Raw genomic sequence first — 22,518 nt, forward strand, 5'->3', positions numbered from 1 at the left:
ATAATATACCATGTCTCCTTGCTGAAAAATAGTATTTGATGGCCGTACATTATGTCTTAAAGCTCTGCAAATTCTTTCAGAGACATCTGCTTCCAAAACAGCTTTTCTACTGCTGTGTACTGCATTTAAATGCTCATCAAAGGCAGAGCTAATTGTAGTCCCTTCCCAAGCTGGAGGCTGGTCATCTAAAATGGACCGAATTTTAGGATTTCTACCAAACACTAATTGATAGGGACTATAGCCCCCAACCATCTGCAATGAATTTTGCATGTACCGCCCATGCTAAAGCTGAATTTAGCTTGCAGTTTGGTCTATCTGCCAAAATTTTCCAGAGCATGTCATCAATTACTGCATGGTTTCTTTCGCACACACCATTACTAAATGGGCTTTCCGCAGACTTATTCATAACTGTGATATTCACATTTTCACACATATCCCAAAACTCATCATTAGCAAATTCTACCCCTTGTCCATAAGGTATTTTGCCAGTGGGCCCATTCCTGTCCCTATCCATTTTTCCACAATTTGATCCAGAATTACTCTCTTTTCTTGACTTCGTACAATCGTTGATTGACTAAATCTGGTTGCTAAATCTACAAAATGCCAAATAAATATATTATTGGCTTTATCCCAGATCTTAAGGTCCATGGCCACAATGTCATTAAAATCTCTGAGTATGGTTACTATCGGTCGTGCTGGTGTCCTTCTGTACTTCCTGTAAACTTCACAGCAATCACTAACCTGTTCTATCAGTTTAGTATAGTCTTCATCCCTTACCTCTGCATCCTTTAATAAATTTTTCAGCCTCCGAGGAGATGGATGCACAAATTGCCTATGCAGTTTTAATTCAACAAGCATTTTATCAGCTAAAGTCCCATTATCAACTGCCATTAACACATTCTTAATGTAACTTGAAATATTATTTGTCAGTAATGGAATACAATAGTGTCCCGACTGTGTAAATTGTAAGTCTACCGTCTTTCCAAAAACTGTTGCGTTATCCAGTGTCATGTGTGCTTTCTTCATCAACGGTCTGCTCAGAAGCAAAGGTATCTCACTTGAATACAACATCCGTGCTAATGAAATGATTCACTCCGGCAATATTGCAAGGGATCACCACTCTTTTCAGCGACTTCAGAGTATTATCATCCCCAAACCTGAAACTTGTGGAATTTTCAAATTCCTTAACCTTGTTACGATTTTCAGCATTCAAGGAGTCCAGGTAACATTTTAACCAGTCAATTCCACACACAGTAGTTGTGCAGCCACTGTCCAAATCAGCACAATTGAAGGATTCTGCAACCAACACCCTCATTACCGGCGTAAACCTGCGTGTTAATAGGGCAATGCCTTCTTTCTGGTCACTATCTTTTTCCTCTTCTGACTCTTCCATGTCATGTGTCGCTTCAAACATTCTATTTATAATGTGTTGGACAGTTGAAAGCATAATGGTATTGAGAGTCACATCGAAAACATTGATTATTCATACCCTGGGCATATCTGGGGTTCATCTTCCTGTTGTAGGTTCTAACTGGGTTTCCGTCTTCATAATTTCCAGGTCCCGATCTCCTTCTATAGTCTTGGAAGCTGTTTGTAGCTGTTCGATTTCGCCATCCTCTCAGTAGTGTATCTTCCATATTCTGCTTTATTGCAGACTGGCCTATTTGGGTCATCAGAACCACCGGAATCGAATGTTTCCCCAGAAACGTTTTTAAAGCCTCTGTCATCTGATCGAATAAGGTATCCTTATCCGCAAACTGAACTCCTGACAAAACCAGGAGCTTATCCATGTTGCTCACTCTGGCACAGTCAAGTAATTTAAAGGCCAACACAGACAGTGGAAATTCCAGGTTGTGTTTCTGCAGCCTTTCATATAGTCTGCCAAATTCCATCATACAGTCTTCCATGGAGAAGTCCTCTATTTTCCAGAACCTATCAAAATCCGACCATGCTTCATATGCACTTAACATGTCATCCTTTTTATAAATCTTATTCATATAACGTAATAGAGTCTCCAGATCTTCTTCTGAGTCTAACTCTTCCAATTCCAGCTCAAAAAACACTTTGCTTTGGATTTTACTGTCAGAAGGTAGAGAAAGAGCCAATGCCATACCTTGTTTTCTCTTTCCCAAGGCTGTTACCTTAGTCCACACAACTACTGCACTTCTCCATTGGTCATGCAACCCCCTTTCAGAAAATAAGGGGGAGGGGGGTAGTCATATCCAGATGTCTTTATCCTAGGTTCAGCCATATATCTTTTTTTTTCTTCACACTCACTCCTTGGTTTGGTCTGGAAAAGTTGTATTTTTCAACCCTTCACATTTGCACAGCGACCATCCTCTGCTACCATTTGTTAGACGTTTAGCTGCTGTTGTATAAAGAGTCAAAGGTACTGCTCCTTTTTACAAACACCTTTATTTCACTTTAACAGACTCTGCACAAAACTCTATTTTCACATCATCTGACACAAAGGCCACCTGAAGCCTCTTTACATATCAGTGTCAATTATTGGATACTTAACATAAAGGAGACAACTAATTGGAATGTCTCTTAACCCATTACTTAACAAAAGTAGCCGATGATACCTCACAAGTCATGTGACTGGATTCTTACAGAGACATTGCACACAACTACAATAACTCATTTCTATATAACATCAATCCTCCTTTCCTGCTAAGGTCCAATACAATGAATAACAAGTATATTAACAGTCATTTACATCAATATACAAGTGCAGGCATCATATTATTACATTTTAATAACGCAGTCAATGCGAAAAATGATAAGGTGGGAGTCTATTTCTATCTGGTTGCCTGCACACTTCCGGGACTTTTTCATTTCCGACTTTAAATGCATTGTCAGGTTCTCTAGTGGATTTCAGCCCCTTTTTCCAAGGGACGACTCATTGTAGCAAGTACTTCTGATGCAGTCTCTTCTTCCGTAGATGGATTGGAAGTTACAGAGTCCGATGGACCGGAGACCATTACCGCTTCTGTTAGTTCTGGCGCTGATATACACGTGTTGACAATAATTAAACCGCATGGCTTCTCCACATGGGTTCATCTGTCATTTGGAACATGTAGGATATTGGACCAGTCTGAGCCAATGTCATCGCAGAGATCCACTTCTCACTGGTTGTGTAGCTGCACACTAACACTTCTCCTTGTTGAAACAAGCATTTCCTTCAGTTACTTTCTCGTCTCAGGGTCTGTGACTGTTGGTTTCGTTCCACTATGTCAGATGTTTCCTCTGGCAAGAGTAAATCAAAGGGAGTCCTCAGATTCCTTTTCATCAATAGAAAAGCTAGTGACTTTTGTTGTGTTACATGTGTCATATTTCAGTATGTTGCTAGAAACAAATTCAGAAGGCACTGAAGTGAACCTTGGTATTCTGAAGCCATTGGTGCGTGTTTCAAGGACTGGACAAACCTTCCGGCTAAACCATTCATGGATGGATGGTAAGGTGCTAACTTAACATGATCAACTTCACGCATCATAAAGTAGTCTGCAAAATCTTGGGTTCTAAACCGTGGCCCATCGCCGCTCACGATCTGCTCTAGTTTTCTGAATCAGGCAAAGATCTCACCGAGTTTCTCAATGGTTGCTCTGCAGTAGTAGACTTCATTATGACCACCTCAGACCACTTTGAGTGTGCGTCTACAACGACCAATGCCACATCATTTTAGGCCACTCCCTTGGATGCAATGGTGACAATGGCGATGCATTCCTTATCTGCGTACATGACTGGCTCAGTCCTGCTTTTTCTTCTTTTTCGGTATCAATTCCTGGCCACCGAAAGTAACTTTGTGTTAGTTCCTTCATTCATATTATGCCTGTGTGTCCTTCAATTGTAAATGCTCCAAAGCTTTTTGTCGTAAATTTGATGGAATAATGACTCTTATCCTCCACAACTAACATCCGTCCTGTGCTGTAATGTTAGTCTCCTGGAAACGTACCATTTTAACTCAGGAAGTTTTCCTCCAATCCTCCACTATAATACCATTTCCATTACTTTTTCCATCACAGAGTCATTTTTGATATATCTTTGGCATTGAGCTGCAGTTACTGGAACCTTCTCAATCTGTGAACAGTAAAAAATATTAGCATGACTAGGTGGTATTTGACCAACTGGTAAAAGTAAGTGTGACAAAGCATCCACATTAACATGAATTTCAGATTGATGGTATTTGATTTCGTAAGAAAGTGCCAATAGGATTAACAATCATCGTTGGAGCATACTTGAAGTCGATGAAGGGATACCTTTCTGTGGCCCCCAAAAAGGCTGTTAAGGGTCTGTGGTCCATCAGCAATGTGAAATGATGACCATACAGGTATTGGTGAAATTTCTATACACCAAATATAATACTCAGTGCCTCCATCTCCAACTGAGCATAGTTAGATTCTACACTTGTTAATGTATGAAATGTCTTTCTTCACCTGATAATAGTATATGTAACACCACGACTTCAACACCATTCGGTGAAGCATTGCAGGCATATTTCTGTAACAGAAATTCCTGAGGGCACTTCAGGACCTCTCGTCCCTCTCCTCTCTTTCACTATTACTATCCCGGCTTATGCTGTGGTATTTCAAGTATTTCATTATAAATGCGTGAACATTTTTGCATTTCACTGTAATTTCCTTACACCTTTATTTTTCTTCATCTTTTCAATTGGTTGCTGGCCTACAGACAGTAGAGTCCACCACTCCTCCACCACCCCTCATGCTTTACTTCCCTTTATATCTTTCCTGAACGTCTTGTGTCCAGGAATGTTTAATACCCAGCCCTGCTCTTCTTTGGACCAGGTCTCTATTATAACCACAATACAATAGTTCCAAATGGCAATCTGCGGCTCGCCAATCTTATTTACCACACTCCGTGCATTCACATACATGCACACCAAGCCTCATTTAGACTTTATTATATTCTCCTTTGCTCTAAGTCCACCTAATAACATATAATTTCCTATTAGTTCACTCATCCCTTCTGCTCCACTGCCTGTATTCAAACTTTGTGCACTTCATTCCTCTTTTCTGTTTCAATATGCCGCTGTCCATCCACCTGTGAATTCAATTTAAACCCCTCCTAACCACATTAGTGAAACTCCCCATGACGACATTTTGTGATCATCAAAACATCATCTTGTGGCTGAGAACCTGAATTAAGATTGCAAGGATTATATTGGACTGTTGTGTGTGTGAGAAATACTGTATTAAGAGTAATTTCCATTTTCATTAGCATATGCAATCTAATACTGAAAGCTTCCAGATGAAGCGGTCTGCTAGAACCTGCAATTGGAAGAATCTGTCCATTTATACAAAAAGCCTCTACCATCCTGAAAAACAAATGTTTGAACAAAACATGAAAGCTCCTGCCAAATGAAGCAGAAAATTAAAATACAGATGTTCAATTGTTACCTTGGTTACCTTATCTTAGTCATACTTTTATTTTCACTCCTTTGAAATTCATTATTATGCTGAATTTACTCTGTTAACTCTTGGCTTAGTTGGCAGCACTCATGTCTGTAAATCAGGTGGCAGTAGATTGAAGCCCAAACCCCAAAGACTTGAAAAGACAATCTAAACTGAAATGTCTGTGCATTATTGAGGGGTACAGGTTTGTCAGAGGTTGGGCTGGATTCTCCGATCCCTGACGCCGAAATCGTGTTCGGCGAGGGGCGGAGAATCCCCGATGATGACAGAATCGGGTGTGGCACCGCTTTCGCGATGCTACGTCCCCTGAAAAGCGAAAGCGACGTACTCTAGGAGTGCTTCACACGCTGCATCCCCGTGATGTTCCGTCCCCGACCGGCCGAGTTCCCGAAGGCATGGGACACGTGTGGTCGCATCCATCCGGAATCCAGTGTGGCGGCTGCGGACTCAGTCCAACGCCGCCACAGTCTGGGGAGCGGCGATCTGCGGGCAGGGGGGGCATTATTCGGGATTGGGGGCACTGTGGGGGGATGGTGCAGGGTGCGCGAGCCGGCCAAAGGGGGTCTATTTTTGCGGGCCGGGTCCGCGGACCATGTCTGCCGTGAAGCACAGTGCTTCTGCTGCAGGCCACCGCCGTGTGCATGCGCGGCCGCGGTCCCTGCAATGCTCTGGGTCGTATCAGCAGCTAGAGCGGGGAGTTCTACGCTGCCTGGCTGCTAGCCGCCCCCCAACCCACCCCCTGGAGCAGGGAATTGGTGGCCGTTTTGTGCCAGTTTTCCTGGCCTAAAACACCATCGTTTTCATGCCAGCATGGGGATTTAGTCTCCCAAAAGGAGAATCCAGACCGTTTTCTTTGGTTGAGATATTATGTGGGCTGCATTCTCTGCTGCATCGGGAACTCCACTACTGGCGACAGGCGGCAAAGAATCCAGCGTCGGGCAGAAATTGGAATCAGCGTTCCGATACTGCCATCCCCTGCTGGCTTCAGGATCGAGGTTTGCGTCTCTCACCAGCGGAAGGATGCATATGGGTCATTAAGATGATCTAAATATTGCCTCTGAAGCCAGAAGAATAGCACTGCTACTTTCAATGGCAGGTCAGCAAGCTATTGAGATTATATAACTTTCTTATATTCTCAAGTTTAGTGTGATAATCAGGAGGTTTGATGACCACTACAAGATGCAGACTACTGAAATCCTGGAGGATTTCAGATTTCATAAAAGTTTGCAAAGAAACGGCGAACCGATCACAAACTTTGTCACCGATTTAAAGCTGCTAGCACAAATATGTAATTTTGCTGATTTGCATGATTCATTGATATGGGATCAAATTGTTTACGGACTTAATGATGAAAGCTTGAGAGAAGCATTATTGAGACAAAACGATTTAACGCTCTAAAATCGCGATCGAAAAATGTATTTTGTATGAGCAAAGCAGAAATCAATATTTGGAGGTTTATCACCGGGAAAAGGGCGTGAAAGTTCACCACAAGGTTGAGAGAGTAAAATGGTGTCACAGGCAGCAAAGAAGCACGTTCAGGATGGCAGCTATCTTGCACGCGCACTCCAGATCAGGACATGCACAGTTCGTACAGAAATCCGGGGTTCAAGAGAAGAGGTCTGAGCACGTGCAAACGTGCATCATGAGTCAGAGAGACGACGTCATGACGAGCTATGGATGTGGTAATGCCCACTTAAAGGGGAAATACTCGGCACAAGGAAAAATATGTTTAAAGTGCTTCAAGCTTAACCACTTTTCTTCCCAATTCAAGTCAACAGCGATATATCAGACCCCAACACAGAAACAACAATGTTCGCAGCATTGATAAGATGGAGAACCATAAATCTAAGAATGATTTTTCAGAGAAGAGGATTATTTTTCCCTGGAGAACACGTTCTTCCGAGGAATCATAGATACGGGATCATCTCACCTCAGAGATTTTTCACCGAATCATGGGGCAGATGATGGAAAATATTGAAGGTGTCAGAGTATATGTAGATGACATTATCATTTGGTCAACCCCAGAAGAACATATTGCCAGATTAAGAAAAGTGTTTCACAGAATACACCAATATGGACTGAAACTCAACCAATCTAAGTGCACATTTGCACGTTCATCTTTGAATTTCTTGGGTGATACAATTTCAGTTCAAGGTGTCAGGCCAGATAATGCAAAAATATCTGCAATACAGAACATGCAGCAACCGAAAGATGAAAAAGCTGTGCTTCGATTTCTTGGATTCATTAATTTCCAAGAGAAATTCATTTCAAACTTATCGACGAGGACGTCAGCTCTACGAAACTTAATCAGAAAGAGTACAGAGTTTGAGTGGACTCCACGCCACTAGGAAGAATTGTTGGACCTCAAGCAGCAATTGATGACAGCTCCTATTTTGACATTGTTTGATCCAAACAAAACTACAACGATCTCAACCAATGCCAGTCAAGACAACCAAACAAACTGGGTTCCTGTAGCATACACGTCCAGAGCGATGACCACCACAGAATGCAGGTGTGCACAAATTGAAAAAGAGTGTCTTGGGCTGATCACAGGCATCACAAAGTTTCATGACTATGTGTACGGGTTACCTACGTTCATCGTAGAGATGGATCACTGACCACTAGTCAATATAATTGAGAAAAAACAAAATGATATGATCTTCGCCTGCAAACAATGATGATGAAGTTGAGGAAGTGTGATTTCACACTAGTCTACACTCCAGGAAAGGACCTCATCATAGCAGACACACTAGATCCATCAATACTGAAAGCTCTGTTATGGGCCAGGGTTTAGAGAACCCCAAAGTGTATCATGGAGTTCACCTAACCCACAATTTTAATAGATTGTGGTATGAGGAGCACACGGCCCACTCTACAGGTGTGGTACAGCAGAAATGGAAAAGTAATTTTTAAAGCAAAACAATGTTTATTATATGAACTCAAGTTAACCTTTTTAAAACATACAGTGAATATCTTAGTAACCATTAATTCAAATACAACCCCCCAAAGAATACAACACTAAGTAATCCTTTAAGCTTTCCTTTTAACATCCATAAGACTTAAAACACCTTTTGCCAGAAGCACATAAGGTTTACATTCACTACTGAGAAAATTTACAATTCTGAATTCACCAAATGATCAAGAGATAGCATTTTCATGGCAGAGAGATCAACTTTCCCTGTCTGGCTTCAGCTCCAACGCTGAAAACGAAACTAATGCACACCCTGCAGCTTGCTCAAAAACAAAAGTAAAAAGCTGACAGACAGCCCAGCTCCACCCACTCTCTGACATCACTGCAGTAATAAACACCCATTTCTTAAAGGTACTCTCACTACAGATATTTATATACACACCCATTTATAAACACCCATTTCTTAAAGGTACTCTCACATGACAGCTCACCTCCTGAATCCCTTAACGATATAGAAGCTCAACTGCAGTTGTACAAAGAAAATCTTCCGGCGTCTGACGAAAAGTTGAAGCAAATACGTAATGAGACACAAAAAGATGTGACCTTGCTTCGAGTAATACAGCATCTCCAGCATGGTTGGCCAAAGGGACACTGTCCTCAGTTCCAAAACATACAAGCAGAACTAACTGTAGTGGATGGACTGCTGCTAAGAAATGACCAGATCGTCATTCCGATAACTCTCAGGTTTAGAGATGCTCAACTAGATTCACGAGGGACATCTCGGAATGAAGAAATGCAAGAGAAGAGCGCGGCAAGCTGTATATTGGCCTGGAATAAATAAAAAGATAACCGACATGGTAATGATGTGTTCCAATGTAAGGAGACACTCCAGCAGCTTGAGATTGAACAACAACGCAACAAACAACAACATTATTATGACCTACATGCAAAACCACTGAAACTACTAACAACAGATGATATTGTTAGAATTCGACATCCAGAAGGAGGATGGTCTCAAACTGCCACAGTAATCAGACAAGCAGCGCCATGTTCATATATTATCAAGACTGCAGAGGGTGTACTAATTCGACGAAATCGGCGAGAACTTTTATAAATTAAAATTCCTCAACCTGTATTTATAAAATTGAATTTGCATCAATCTCTAAATCACCAGCACTTGAATATCAGAAAACCAGCTGACATTATTCAGAGTAGAAAGGGGAGTTCCCTGGTAGCCTGGCCAACACCACTAAGAACAGACAATCACATCATTTACCTCATTGATGTTTGTACGAACTTCATCTACGCAAACTGCAGCTGTATTTCCTACATTATAACACTGATTATTCATCAAAAGTGCTTCCTTAGCTGTGAAGTACTTTGCTTATGAAAATCACAATATAATTTAAGCTCTTCTTTGCTTTTTCTGCAATGATGGCGAATGCACTCATTCAATCATTTTTATTCGAGAACAAATTCAATTAAAATGACGGTATCCTAATGCGAATACTGTGCTCATAAACACATCTGAATTCTATTATTATGAAGGCAAGTTGATGAATTTCTCAGTTTGATACACTTTCCATTTATTATCCATTAATGCTGATCAAATAGCAAATTGTGAAACAGTTTGTGGATATTTCTTAGCGGTATATGAAGTTACCATAAATAAAATGTCTCTGTGATGCACTGCATTTAAAACAAACCTGTGGGTAACACTTGTGGTGCAGTACCTCAGGAGTAAAATTTCCAGTTTCAAATACAGGTTGTCAAATATCAAACAAAGAAAAATTACTTCCTGGCATGAGACTCAATTTTCCAAATGTGTGCTCCCATCACCTAACAGAAACACATACTAGAAATCTGCTTACATTGCCTGTGATATTTCAACCTGTTAAGCTCCTCAGTCACTCCCCCATGTTGTTGATAAGATCCAGTCATGGACAACGCAAATTTTGTTCAAAGTAGAAAAAGTTTGAGATTCAGGACACCTGCTTGGTGAAGAAATCTACAAGATTCTGCGGGTTTTGAACAATCAAAAATAAACTTTACTATGCAAGGTCAGAAAACAATTTACAATATCTGTGTACTCCAATATTTATGTTAATCTGAAGTACATTTTAATTAACAGGCACACTATGGTTGAATGCTGCAAAATAAATGGCAAATGTGGCCAAAAGGGATTCCATGGACTTCTCAGTAACCCAGATGTCAGTTATACTGTGAGTCAATCAATCTCACTGAAACTCCGGGCTGGGTTCTCCGCAGCCCCGTGCTGAAATCGTGGCCAGCGCGGGGGCGGAGAGTCCAATTTCACACCGTAATCAGGCCAGCGCCGGTTTAGTGATTCTCCAGGACCCGAAAATCGGCATGACCACGGAGTATGCCGTGCCGTCGGGGGGGCCACTGGCAGAGGCCCGCTCAGCAATTCTCCGCTCCCGACCGGCCGAGTTCCCGACAGCGTGGAACTAACCACCTACTGCCGGTCGGGATGCTGGCGTGGCCGTTGCGGACTCAGTCTGCGGCCACCCTGGTCGGGGGAGGGGGGATCAGAGGCCAGGGGGGGCCTTATAGGCGGCCGGGGATTAAATCTGCACGGCGTCAGGCTTGGGCGCACGGCCGATTGGGGGTTTTCTTTTTTCTGTCTGGCTCCAAGTCTGCCATGGAGCTCGGCACGGCCACTGGAGGCCGCCGCCGTGCGCATGCGCGGACTCCAAACCGGAAGTGTGGGGTCCTGTATCTGCAGCAAAAGCTGCGAGATTTACTCCGGGTCCCTGATAGCCCCCTGCAGGGCTGAGAATTCGTTCAACTTTTATGTAGGAATTTCTGGAGTAAAACTCCACCGGGAGAATCCAGCCCCTCATTTCTCCCCTGAGGGATTCTTATTTTGACCTATGAATATCTCGCCTTGGAATACTTTCTAAAAGTTTTCCAACTCAGATGATATTAACGATGGTCCACCTCACAGGGTTTCAATCTCACCTTCCAAGACTCTGTTCTCCCAGATTCCTGGGTATACTCAAACATCAGCTGACAAGCACAATTTCAGCTTTTCAACTGTGCCGAACAAAACACTACTTCTCCAAGGGACCCAATGGCCCACTGCACAGAGTCACCAACTTTTGTTTACTTTGTTGGATCTTCAGGGTTTACTTATCCCACTTCAATTACTAAACTCAGGTGGCATCAACAATGGTCCACCTTCCAGGGTTTCAATCTCGTCTCTCAGATTCTGTTCCCCTAGATTTCTGAGTGTGTACTCAAACACCAAATTATAGGCACAACCTCAGATCTTTGCCATGTCAAGCAGAACACTACTGATCCAAATGGGTATATCTGTCCCAATGACTCTCTTCAATTACCTGGACTTCTCCTGAGCCCTCTTTACTGACAGCCTGTTTCTTGCATTTCTTTCTTTAACTTGGAGCCGGTTTCTCTGCTTCTTTCATTTCAATGAACTTATCTATTTCTTTCCCCTGTCTCTGTCCCCACCTGGGACTTCCTATTGGGACATCTCCTTGTCTCTTCTACCCTTTTGTGGGACCTTCCCGCTTCCCCGTCTCTGTCCTCTGTCTGGGATGCTTGTCTTCCAAGGGGGCCTTGGTCACCTGACTTGGCTTTCATCCCTTCTTTCTCTTTTTTCTTTATGCACATTGCACTGGGTCTATCCGTGGCCTGCAGAACTTACAAATTGAAGAACTGCACATGTGCAGTCAGCTCCTGGACTGCACATGAGCACAGAGTCCGAGGTCTGTCAGGAATTGAATTCCCCATCTCTGATCTCAATCAGAGTAAAAGCAAAACACTGTGGATGCTTAAAATCTGAAGTAAAAACAGAAAATGCTGAAGAAACTCAGTAGGTCGTGCAGCATCCGAGGAGAGAGAAACACAGCCAATCTTTCAAGTCCATATGGTCTGTTGACAAGTTGTATGGACTCGAAAAGTTAACTCTGCTTCTCTTTCCTCAAATGCTCCTGTCATAATGTACATCTATGTATACAATGGAGTGCAGACAGGCAGTGATTAACACATAGGATGACCAGTAAGCACACAGAGCAGAGCAGCCAATCACCAGACAGGAGACGACCACTATAAAGCCAGAGGGCACCAGTTTTCCCGCCCTCTCGGGACCCAGCCTCTGAGACAGTCAGAGCTCATGAGCTAGCCAGAGCCTACACCATGTGGTAGCTAGTTTAGTCTGGTCAGGCTAGTGTCAGGTCTCCAGTCAAGTCAGCATAGTGTCAACCCACAGTTGAACATGTATAATAGTTTGGATGTTGAATAAAATCGTGTTGCATTTTATCAAGTGCTGGAGGTCTGTCTCTCGCTACACTGCATCAAGTGCAGTTCACCTCGACCCAGCCTACCCAATACATCATGGTACCAGCTGAGTGATGCTGAAAAATTGGCGGACCTACCTTGAGTGAATCAGCGCTGACCAGCAAACAGCCATCCGGTGACATGGAAAACGTCCGCCCTCCTCCGCAGCTCCGCATCGCCGGCAAACTCGGTGCAAATTGGAGGATCTTCAAACAAAAGATCTAACTCTATCTCGAAGCCACCGACCTTGAGGCCGCATCGGACACCAGGAAAATCGCACTATTCCTCTCCACAGCCGGGGTCCACGCCGTCCACATCTACAACTCCCTTATAGAATTTACAGTGCAGAAGGAGGCCATTCGGCCCATCGAGTCTGCACCGGCTCTTGGAAAGAGCACCCTACCCAAGGTCAACACCGCCACCCTATCTCCATAACCCAGTAACCTCACCCAACACTAAGGGCAATTTTGGACACTAAGGGCAATTTATCATGGCCAATCCACCTAACCCGCACATCTTTGGACTGTGGGAGGAAACCGGAGCACCCGGAGGAAACCCACGCACACACGGGGAGGATGTGCAGACTCCGCACAGACAGTGACCCAAGCCGGAATCGAACCTGGGACCCTGGAGCTGTGAAGCAATTGTGCTATCCACAAGGCTACCGTGCTGCCCCATGCTTATATTCGCTGAAGACGAAGACAAGACGAAATTTAAAACAGTCCTACTGAAGTTCGACAGCCACTGCGACATTGAGGTGAATGAGACCTTTGAGCGGTACAAAGAACAAAGAACAAAGAAATGTACAGCACAGGAACAGGCCCTTCGGCCCTCCAAGCCCCTGCCGACCATGCTGCCCGACTTAACTACAAACGTCTACACTTCCTGGGTCCGTATCCCTCTATTCCCATCCTATTCATGTATTTGTCAAGATGCCCCTTAAATGTCACTATCGTCCCTACTTACACCACCTCCTCCGGTCGCGAGTTCCAGGCACCCACTACCCTCTGTGTAAAAAAACTTGCCTCGTACATCTACTCTAAACCTTACCCCTCGCACCTTAAACCTATGCCCCCTAGTAATTGACCCCTCTACCCTGGGGAAAAGCCTCTGACTATCCACTTTGTCTATGCCCCTCATAATTTTATAGACCTCTATCAGGTCGCCCCTCAACCTCCGTCGTTCCAGTGAGAACAAACCGAGTTTATTCAACCGCTCCTCATAGTTAATGCCCTCCATACCAGGCAACATTCTGGTAAATCTCTTCTGCACCCCCTCTAAAGCCTCCACATCCTTCTGGTAGTGTGGCGACCAGAATTGAACACTATACTCCAAGTGTGGCCTAACTAAGGTTCTATACAGCTGCAACATGACTTGCCAATTCTTATACTCAATGCCCCGGCCAATGAAGGCAAGCATGCCGTATGCCTTCTTGACTACCTTCTCCACCTGTGTTGCCCCTTTCAGTGACCTGTGGACCTGTAATCCTAGATCTCTCTGACTTTCAATACTCTTGAGGGTTCTACCATTCACTGTATATTCCCTACCTGCATTAGACATTCCAAAATGCATTACCTCACATTTGTCCGGATTAAACTCCATCTGCCATCTCTCAGCCCAAGTCTCCAAACAATCTAAATCCTGCTGTATCCTCTGACAGTCGTCATCGCTATCCGCAATTCCACCAACCTTTGTGTCGTCTGCAAACTTACTAATCAGACCAGTTACTATAGATACCATAGAATTTACAGTGCAGAAGGAGGCTATTCGGCCCATTAAGTCTGCACCAGCTCTTGGAAAGAGCACCCTACCCAAGTTCAGCATCTCCACCCTATCCCCATAACCCAGTAACCCCACCCAACACTAAGGGCAATTTTGGACACTAAGGACAATTTATCATGACCAATCCACCTAACCCGCACATCTTTGGACTGTGGGAGGAAACCAGAGCACCCGGAGGAAACCCACGCACACACGGGGAGGATGAGCAGACTCCACACAGACAGTGACCCAAGCCGGAATCGAACCTGGGACCCTGGAGCTGTGAAGCAATTTTGCTATCCACAATGCTACCATGCTGCCCATTTTCCTCCAAATCATTTATATATACTACAAACAGCAAAGGTCCCAGCACTGATCCCTGTGGAACACCACTGGTCACAGCCCTCCAATTAGAAAAGCATCCTTCCAATGCTACTCTCTGCCTTCTATGACCTAGTCAGTTCTGTATCCACCTTGCCAGCTCATCCCTGATCCCGTGTGAATTCACCTTTTGTACTAGTCTACCATGAGGGACCTTATCAAAGGCCTTACTGAAGTCCATATAGACAACATCCACTGCCCTACCGTCATCAATCATCTTTGTGACCTCCTCAAAAAACTCTATCAAGTTAGTGAGACACGACCTCCCCTTCACAAAACCATGCTGCCTCTCACAATACGTCCATTTGCTTCCAAATGGGAGTAGATCCTGTCTCGAAGAATTCTCTCCAGTAATTTCCCTACCACTGAAGTAAGGCTCACCGGCCTGTAGTTCCCTGGATTATCCTTGCTACCCTTCTTAAACAGAGGAACAACATTGGCTATTCTCCAGTCCTCCGGGACATCACCTGAAGACAGTGAGGATCCAAAGATTTCTGTCAAAGCCTCAGCAATTTCATCTCCAGCCTCCTTCAGTATTCTGAGGTAGATCCCATCAGGCCCTGGAGACTTATCTACCTTAATATTTTTTAAGACACCCAACACCTCGTCTTTTTGGATCTCAATGTGACCCAAGCTATCTACACACCCTTCTCCAGACTCAACATCTACCAATTTCTTCTCTTTGGTGAATACTGATGCAAAGTATTCATTTAGTACCTCACCCATTTCCTCTGGCTCCACACATAGATTCCCTTGCCTATCCTTCAGTGGGCCAACACTTTCCCTGGCTACCCTCTTGCTTTTTATGTACGTGTAAAAAGCCTTGGAATTTTCCTTAACCCTATTTGCCAAATACTTTTCGTGACCCCTTCTAGCCCTCCTGACTCCTTGCTTAAGTTCCTTCCTACTTTCCTAATAGGCCACACAGGCTTCGTCTGTTCCCAGCCTTTTAGCCCTGACAAATGCCTCCTTTTTCTTTTTGACAAGGCCAACAATATCTCTTGTTATCCAAGGTTCCCGAAAATTGCCGTATTTATCCTTCTTCCTCACAGGAACATGCCGGTCCTGAATTCCTTTCAACTGACACTTGAAAGCCTCCCACATGTCAGATGTTGATTTGCGCTCAAACATCCGCCCCCAATCTATGTTCGTCAGTTCCCGCCTAATATTGTTATAATTAGCCTTCCCCCAATTCAGCACATTCATCCTAGGACCACTCTTATCCTTGTCCACCAGCACTTTAAAACTTACTGAATTGTGGTCACTGTTCCCGAAATGCTCCCCTACTGAAACTTCTACGACCTGGCCGGGCTCATTCCCCAATACCAGGACCAGTACCACCCCTTCCCTAGTTGGACAGTCTACATATTGTTTTAAGAAGCCCTCCTGGATGCCCCTTACAAACTCTGCCCTGTCTAAGCCCCTGGCACTAAGTGAGTTCCAGTCAATATTGGCGAAGTTGAAGTCTCCCATCACCACAACCCTGTTGTTTTTACTCTTTTCCAAAATCTGTCTATCTATCTGCTCCTCTATCTCCCGCTGGCTGTTGGGAGGCCTGTAGTGAACCCCCAACATTGTGACTGCACCCTTCTTATTCCTGATCTCTACCCATATAGCCTCACTGCCCTCTGAGGTGTCCTCACGTAGTACAGCTGTGATATTCTCCCTAATCAGTAGCGCAACTCCGCCACCCCTTTTACATCCCCCTCTATCCCGCCTGAAACATCTAAATCCTGGAACGTTTAGCTGCCAATCCTGCCCTTCCCTCATCCAGGTCTCTGTAATGGCAACAACATCATAGTTCCAAGTACTAATCCAAGCTATAAGTCATCTGCCTTACCCGTAATACTTCTTGCATTAAAACATATGCACTTCAGGCCACCAGACCCGCTGTGTTCAGCAACGTCTCCCTGTCTGCTCTGCCTCAGAGCCACACTGTCCCTATTCCCTAGTTCTCCCTCAATGCTCTCACCTTCTGACCTATTTCTCCCGTGCCCAACCCCCTGCCATACTAGTTGAAACCCGAGTGACACTAGTATACCTCGCGGCCAGGATATTTATGCCTCTCCAGTTTAGATGCAACCCGTCCTTCTTGTATAGGTCACACCTGCCCCGGAAGAGCTCCCATTGGTCCAGATAATGGAAACCCTCCCTCCTACACCAGCTGTTTAGCCACATGTATAGCTGCTCTATCTTCCTATTTCTAGCCTCACTGGCACGTGGCACAGGGAGTAATCCCGAGATTACAACCCTAGAGGTCCTGTCTTTTAACTTTCTGCCTAGCTCCCTGAACTCCTGCTGCAGGAGCTCATGCCCCTTCCTGCCTATGTCGTTAGTACCAATATGTACAATGACCTCTGCCTGTTTGCCCTCCACCTTCAGGATGCCCTCTACCCATTTGGAGACATCCTGGACCCTGGCACCAGGGAGGCAACATACCATCCTGGAGTCTCTTTCACGTCCACAGAAGCGCCTATCTGTGCCCCTGACTATAGAAACCCTATTACTATTGCTCTTTTGCGCTTTGGCCCTCCCTTCTGAACATCAGAGCCAGCCGTGGTGCCACTGCTCTGGCTGCTGCTGTTTTCCCCTGATAGGCTATCCCCCCCCGACAGTATCCAAAGGGGTATACCTGTTCGAGAGGGGGAGAACCACAGGGGATTCCTGCTCTGACTGCCTGCCCTTTCTGGTGGTCACCCATTTCTCTGCCTGCACCTTGGGTGTGACCACATTTATGTAACTGCGATCTTTGACACTTTCCGCCACTTGCATGCTCCTAAGTGCATCCAATTGCTGCTCCAACCGAACCATGCGGTCTGTGAGGAGCTCCAGTTGGGTGCACTTTCTGCAGATGAAGCCATCCGGGACGCTGGAAGCCTCCCTGACCTGCCACATCTCACAGTCAGAGCACTGCACCCCTCTAACTGACATTGCGTCAATTAATTAGTAAATTAAAATTACTTTTTTTTAAAAGTTACTGTTAACTGTCTGTTTCCTAGCACTAGATTTCTACTATAAATGTGAAAGCTAAATATAGTACTCTCCGATTTCTGGTTTAGATATCCCTCTAAATTATAATTAACTAATTATGTTTAATTAGTTACCAATGCCTCTCCAGTTTAAATTTAGTGTAGATTCCCAACCAGCCACTCAGGTCACAGCTTTTCTGTGTGTCACTTCAGTTCCCCCCCCCCACCGCACCCCCCCCCCCCCCCCCCCCGCCCCCCGCCCCCCCACCACACACACAATTTGAAAAAGGTATAAAAGTAAAAATGAGTAAAAATCACTTACTTACCTTCTTAACCTTTAGATGTTCTCAGGTTCTCTCCCTGACAGAGACTGCTCCTCCTCCCCCAAACAGCTCCCGAAACAAGGCTGCGATCTTTTTAAATCTCCGCTCCGACTCGCAGCTCCCGCGCTTTTTAATACTCCTGGCTCTCTCTCCTCTCGCGCTGTTTTCAATGTCCCGGCTCTCTCGACTCTCGCGCTGTTTTCAATGTACATTTTCCAGCAGAGGCTTCAGGGTAAGGATGAACCTTTTCAATCCTATCTGACCCATCTCCGCATCCTCGCGCAGTCATGTAACTATGACTCGACCACTGATTCCATGATCCGGGATCAGATCGTTTTCGGGGTCCACTCCGATTCCCTTCGCCAGCAGCTCCTGAAAGTCAAGCAGCTCACCCTCACCATCGCCATCGAAACGTGTGTTCTCCACGAACATGCTAACAATCGGCACTCCCACATCAGGGCGGCAGAAACGGCAAAGCTAACCTCCCACGAGGCGGAACGGGTGCAACCATCACACAAATGCAGGGCGACGAGAGTGGCCATTCCGCGTGCTTATCCCGGGCACCTGCGCATGCGCGCCACGACCAAGGGGACGGCGAGACCGACCACCAGACTATGCAGGCGCGTATGTCATTTGACCGCACTGCGCATGCGCGATGGCTCACGGAACACGCTGACGTTGGCGTCATGACGTGTCCGAATTGTGGCTCCGCCCATTTAAAGCGGCAATGTCCGGCAAAATCACGACGGTGTCTACAGTGTGGCAAGCTTGGCCACTACACAGCCCTTTGCAGACCTGCTCCACTGCCCAGCATCCAGCGATCCCAGCCGCAGTGCAGAAGCATCTGTTCAATACAGCAGGGCATGCCAGACTCCGACCCCGACAGCCCAACAGATCCTGATGCTGTGTGCCTCAAATCTCCATACCGGGTGGGCATCAGTACGAAGCATGCGCTGCCTTTCTCCAAGACAGCGACGCACCTTCCGATCCTCAGAGTGGATCCCGACGATGAGTGGTGTGCTGTCGTCACAGTCAACAAGGCTGAAACTGGACACCGGAGCATTGGCGAACCTCATCTCCAAATCCGATCTCGACACCATCCGCATCAGATCAAGCATTCTTCCACCGGCCTGCCAGCTCCTTGACTACAATGGCAATGCCAGTGGCTCATGCCAACTCGAAGTTTCCAATAAGTCATTCAAAGAGACACTGCGATTTGAGATCGTGGGACCTGACAGAGAATCCCTGCTCGGTGCTCGGGCCTGCAAACTCCTGGACTTGGTTCAGCGAGTCCACACCATGTCATCCTCACAGGCGATGGCCTCACCTGATGAGAACTTCCAGGCTGAAATTGATGACATCATCATACATTACCAGAGCATGTTCGACGGCATGGGCACACTCCCATACCGATACAAAATCCTGCTCTAACCGAACATCACCGCTGTGATCCACACACCACGTCGGGTGCCGGCACCCCGCAAGAACCGCCTCAAGCAGCAGTTACAGGACCTCCAGGACCAGGGCATCATATCAAAGGTCACAGAACCAATGGACTGGGTCAGCTCAATGGTCTGCGTCAAGAAGCCGTCAGGGGAGCTTCGAATCTGCATCAACCCCAAGGATTTAAACTACAACATCATGAGGGAACATTACCCAATACCAAAACGGGAGGAGTACACCAGCGAGATGGCTCATGCCAAACTCGTTGCGAAGCTGGACGCCTCCAAGGGGTTCTGGCAAATACAGCTGGATGCATCCAGTCGCAAGCTGTGCACATTCAATACCCCGTTCGGTCGCTACTGCTACAACCGGATGCCTTTTGGCATCATCTCTGCCTCAGAGGTATTTCACCACATCATGGAACAGACGATGGAAGATAGCGTGTTTGTTGACGATGTCATAATCTGGTCCACAACTCCTCAAGAACACATCGACCGCCTCAAGCAGGTATTCCACAGAATCCATGAGCATGGCCTCTGACTCAACAGAGCCAAGTGCGCGTTCAGTCAATCGGAAATCAAATTCCTTCATGACCACATCTCGCAGAAAGGCATGTGGCCAGATGCTGACAAGGTCTCGGCGATCAATGCCATGAAGACCCCAGAGGACAAGAAGGCGGTCCTCCGCTTTATAGGGATGGTCAACTTCCTCGAGAAGTTCATTCCCAACATGGCGGCACACATCACAGCCCTCCGCCATCTCGTCAAAAAGTCGACAGAATTCCAGTGGCTGCCCGCTCATGAGAACGAATGGCGTGAGCTCAAGGCAAAACTCACCACAGCCCCGGTTCTGGCGTTCTTCAACGCTACCAAAGAGACCAAAATATCCACTGATGCGAGCCAGGATGGTATTGGGGCGGTGCTCCTCCAACGGGATGACTCCTCCTCATGGGCCCCAGTTGCGTATACCTCCAGTGCCATGACGCCCACTGAGCAACAGTACGCTCAGATCGAGAAGGAATGCCTGGGCCTCTTAACGGGAATCGACAAATTTCACAACTATGTGTATGGCCTCCCAAAATTCATGTTTGAGACGGACCACAGGCCACTAGTCCACATAATCCAGATGGATTTGAATGACATGACGCCTCAGTTACAACAAATCCTTCTCAAGCTACGCCGCTATGATTTTGAACTTGTCTACACGCCAGGCAAAGAATTCATTGTTGCAGATGCCCTTTCCAGGTCTATCACCACACCGTGTGAACAAACTGACTTTGTCTGCCAAATCGATGCGCAGGTACAATTGTGTACCTCCAACCTTCCGGCCACTGATGAAAGGGTCATCCAAATTCGTGAGGAAGCGGCCAAGGATCCTCTGCTACAGTGTATGATGCAGCCCCTCACGAATGGCTGGCAGAAGGGACAGTGTCCCCAGTTTTACAACGTCAAGGACGACCTGATGGTGGTGGACAGCATCCTCATGAAGCTCAATAGGATTGTGATTCCGCAGAGCATGCGAGCTATGGTGCTCGGCCAACTCCATGAGGGTCACCTGGGGGTCGATAAAGTCGACACAGAGCTCGAGAGGCAGTCTATTGGCCGGGCATCAGCCAGGACGTTGCCAACACGGTCCTCAACTGCCCCACATGTCAGAAATTTCAGCCAGCTCAACCTAAAGAAACACTGCAACAACATGAGATAGTGACCTCCCCATAGTCCAAAGTCGGTGTCGACCTTTTCCACGCCAAGGGGCGTGACTATGTCCTCCTGGTCGATTACTTCTCCAATTACCCTGAAGTGGTGAAACTGTCCGACCTCACATCGAAGGCGGTGACTAAAGCATGCAAAGAAACATTTCCCAGGCAGAGGATACTGCTCACAGTGATGAATGACAATGGTCCCTGTTTTTACAGCCAGGAATGGTCTGATTTTGCCCGCCTATACAACTTTTGTCACGTAACCTCCAGACCCCACTACCCGCAGTCAAATGGGAAGGCCGAAAAAGGGGTCCATATCGTCAAGAGATTACTATGCAAGGCTGCAGACTCAGGCTCCGACTTCAGCCTGGCACTGCTGGCATACAGAGCATCCCCGCTGTCCACTGGGTTGTCTCCTGCGCAGATGCTCATGAATCACACTCTGCGAACCACGGTTCCAGCCATCCATGTTCCAGACCTTGACCACTGGCCAGGTGGATACAGAACTGGCGAGGTCATAGAAGGCAGAGAGTAGCAATGGAAGGGTGCTTTTCTAATTGGAGGGTTGTGACGAGTGGTGTTCCGCAGGGATCAGTGCTGGGACCTTTGCTGTTTGTGGTATAGAAAAATGATTTGGTGGAATATGTATCTGTTTAGTAAGTTTGCAGACGACACAAAGGTTGGTGGAATTGCAGATAGCGATGAGGACTGTCATAGGATACAGCAGAATTTAGATTGATTGGAGGCTTGGGCGGAGAGATGGCAGATGGAGTTTAATCCGGACAAATGTGAGGTAATGCATTTTGGAAGGTCTAATGCAGGTAGGGAATATACAGTGAATGGTAGAACCCTCAAGAGTATTGAAAGTCAGAGAGGTCTAGGTGTACACATCCACAGGTCACTGAAAGGGGCAACACAGGTGGAGAAGGTAGTCAAGAAGGCAGACGGCATGCTTGCCTTCATTGGCCGGGGCACTGAGTATAAGAATTGGCAAGTCATGTTGCAGCTGTATAGAACCTTAGTTAGGCCACACTTGGAGTATAGTGTTCAATTCTGGCCGCCACACTACCAGAAGGATGTGGAGGCTTTAGAGAGGGTGCAGAAGAGATTTACCAGAATGCTGCCTGGTATGGAGGGCATTAGCTATGAGGAGCGGTTGAATAAACTCGGTTTGTTCTCACTGGAACAACGGAGGTTGAGGACGGCCTGATAGAGGTCTATAAAATTATGAGGGGCATAGACAGAGTGGATAGTCAGAGGCTTTTCCCCAGGGTAGAGG

The 22,518-nt window shown here is 45.9% G+C and overlaps 1 long non-coding RNA gene across 1 annotated transcript in view; it reads right to left on the minus strand.

The window, feature by feature from the left end:
• Positions 1-2,403: 2,403 nt before the first annotated feature.
• LOC140391396 (uncharacterized) overlaps positions 2,404-22,518 on the minus strand; it is a 315,939-nt gene continuing 295,824 nt past the window's right edge. Inside the window, exon 3 of the long non-coding RNA XR_011935040.1 lies at positions 2,404-4,080. This is a non-coding gene — a long non-coding RNA (uncharacterized lncRNA). The remainder of the gene's footprint in view (positions 4,081-22,518) is intronic.

This window comes from Scyliorhinus torazame, chromosome 15 (assembly GCF_047496885.1).
Source record: "Scyliorhinus torazame isolate Kashiwa2021f chromosome 15, sScyTor2.1, whole genome shotgun sequence".
NCBI classification, from domain to species: domain Eukaryota; kingdom Metazoa; phylum Chordata; class Chondrichthyes; order Carcharhiniformes; family Scyliorhinidae; genus Scyliorhinus; species Scyliorhinus torazame.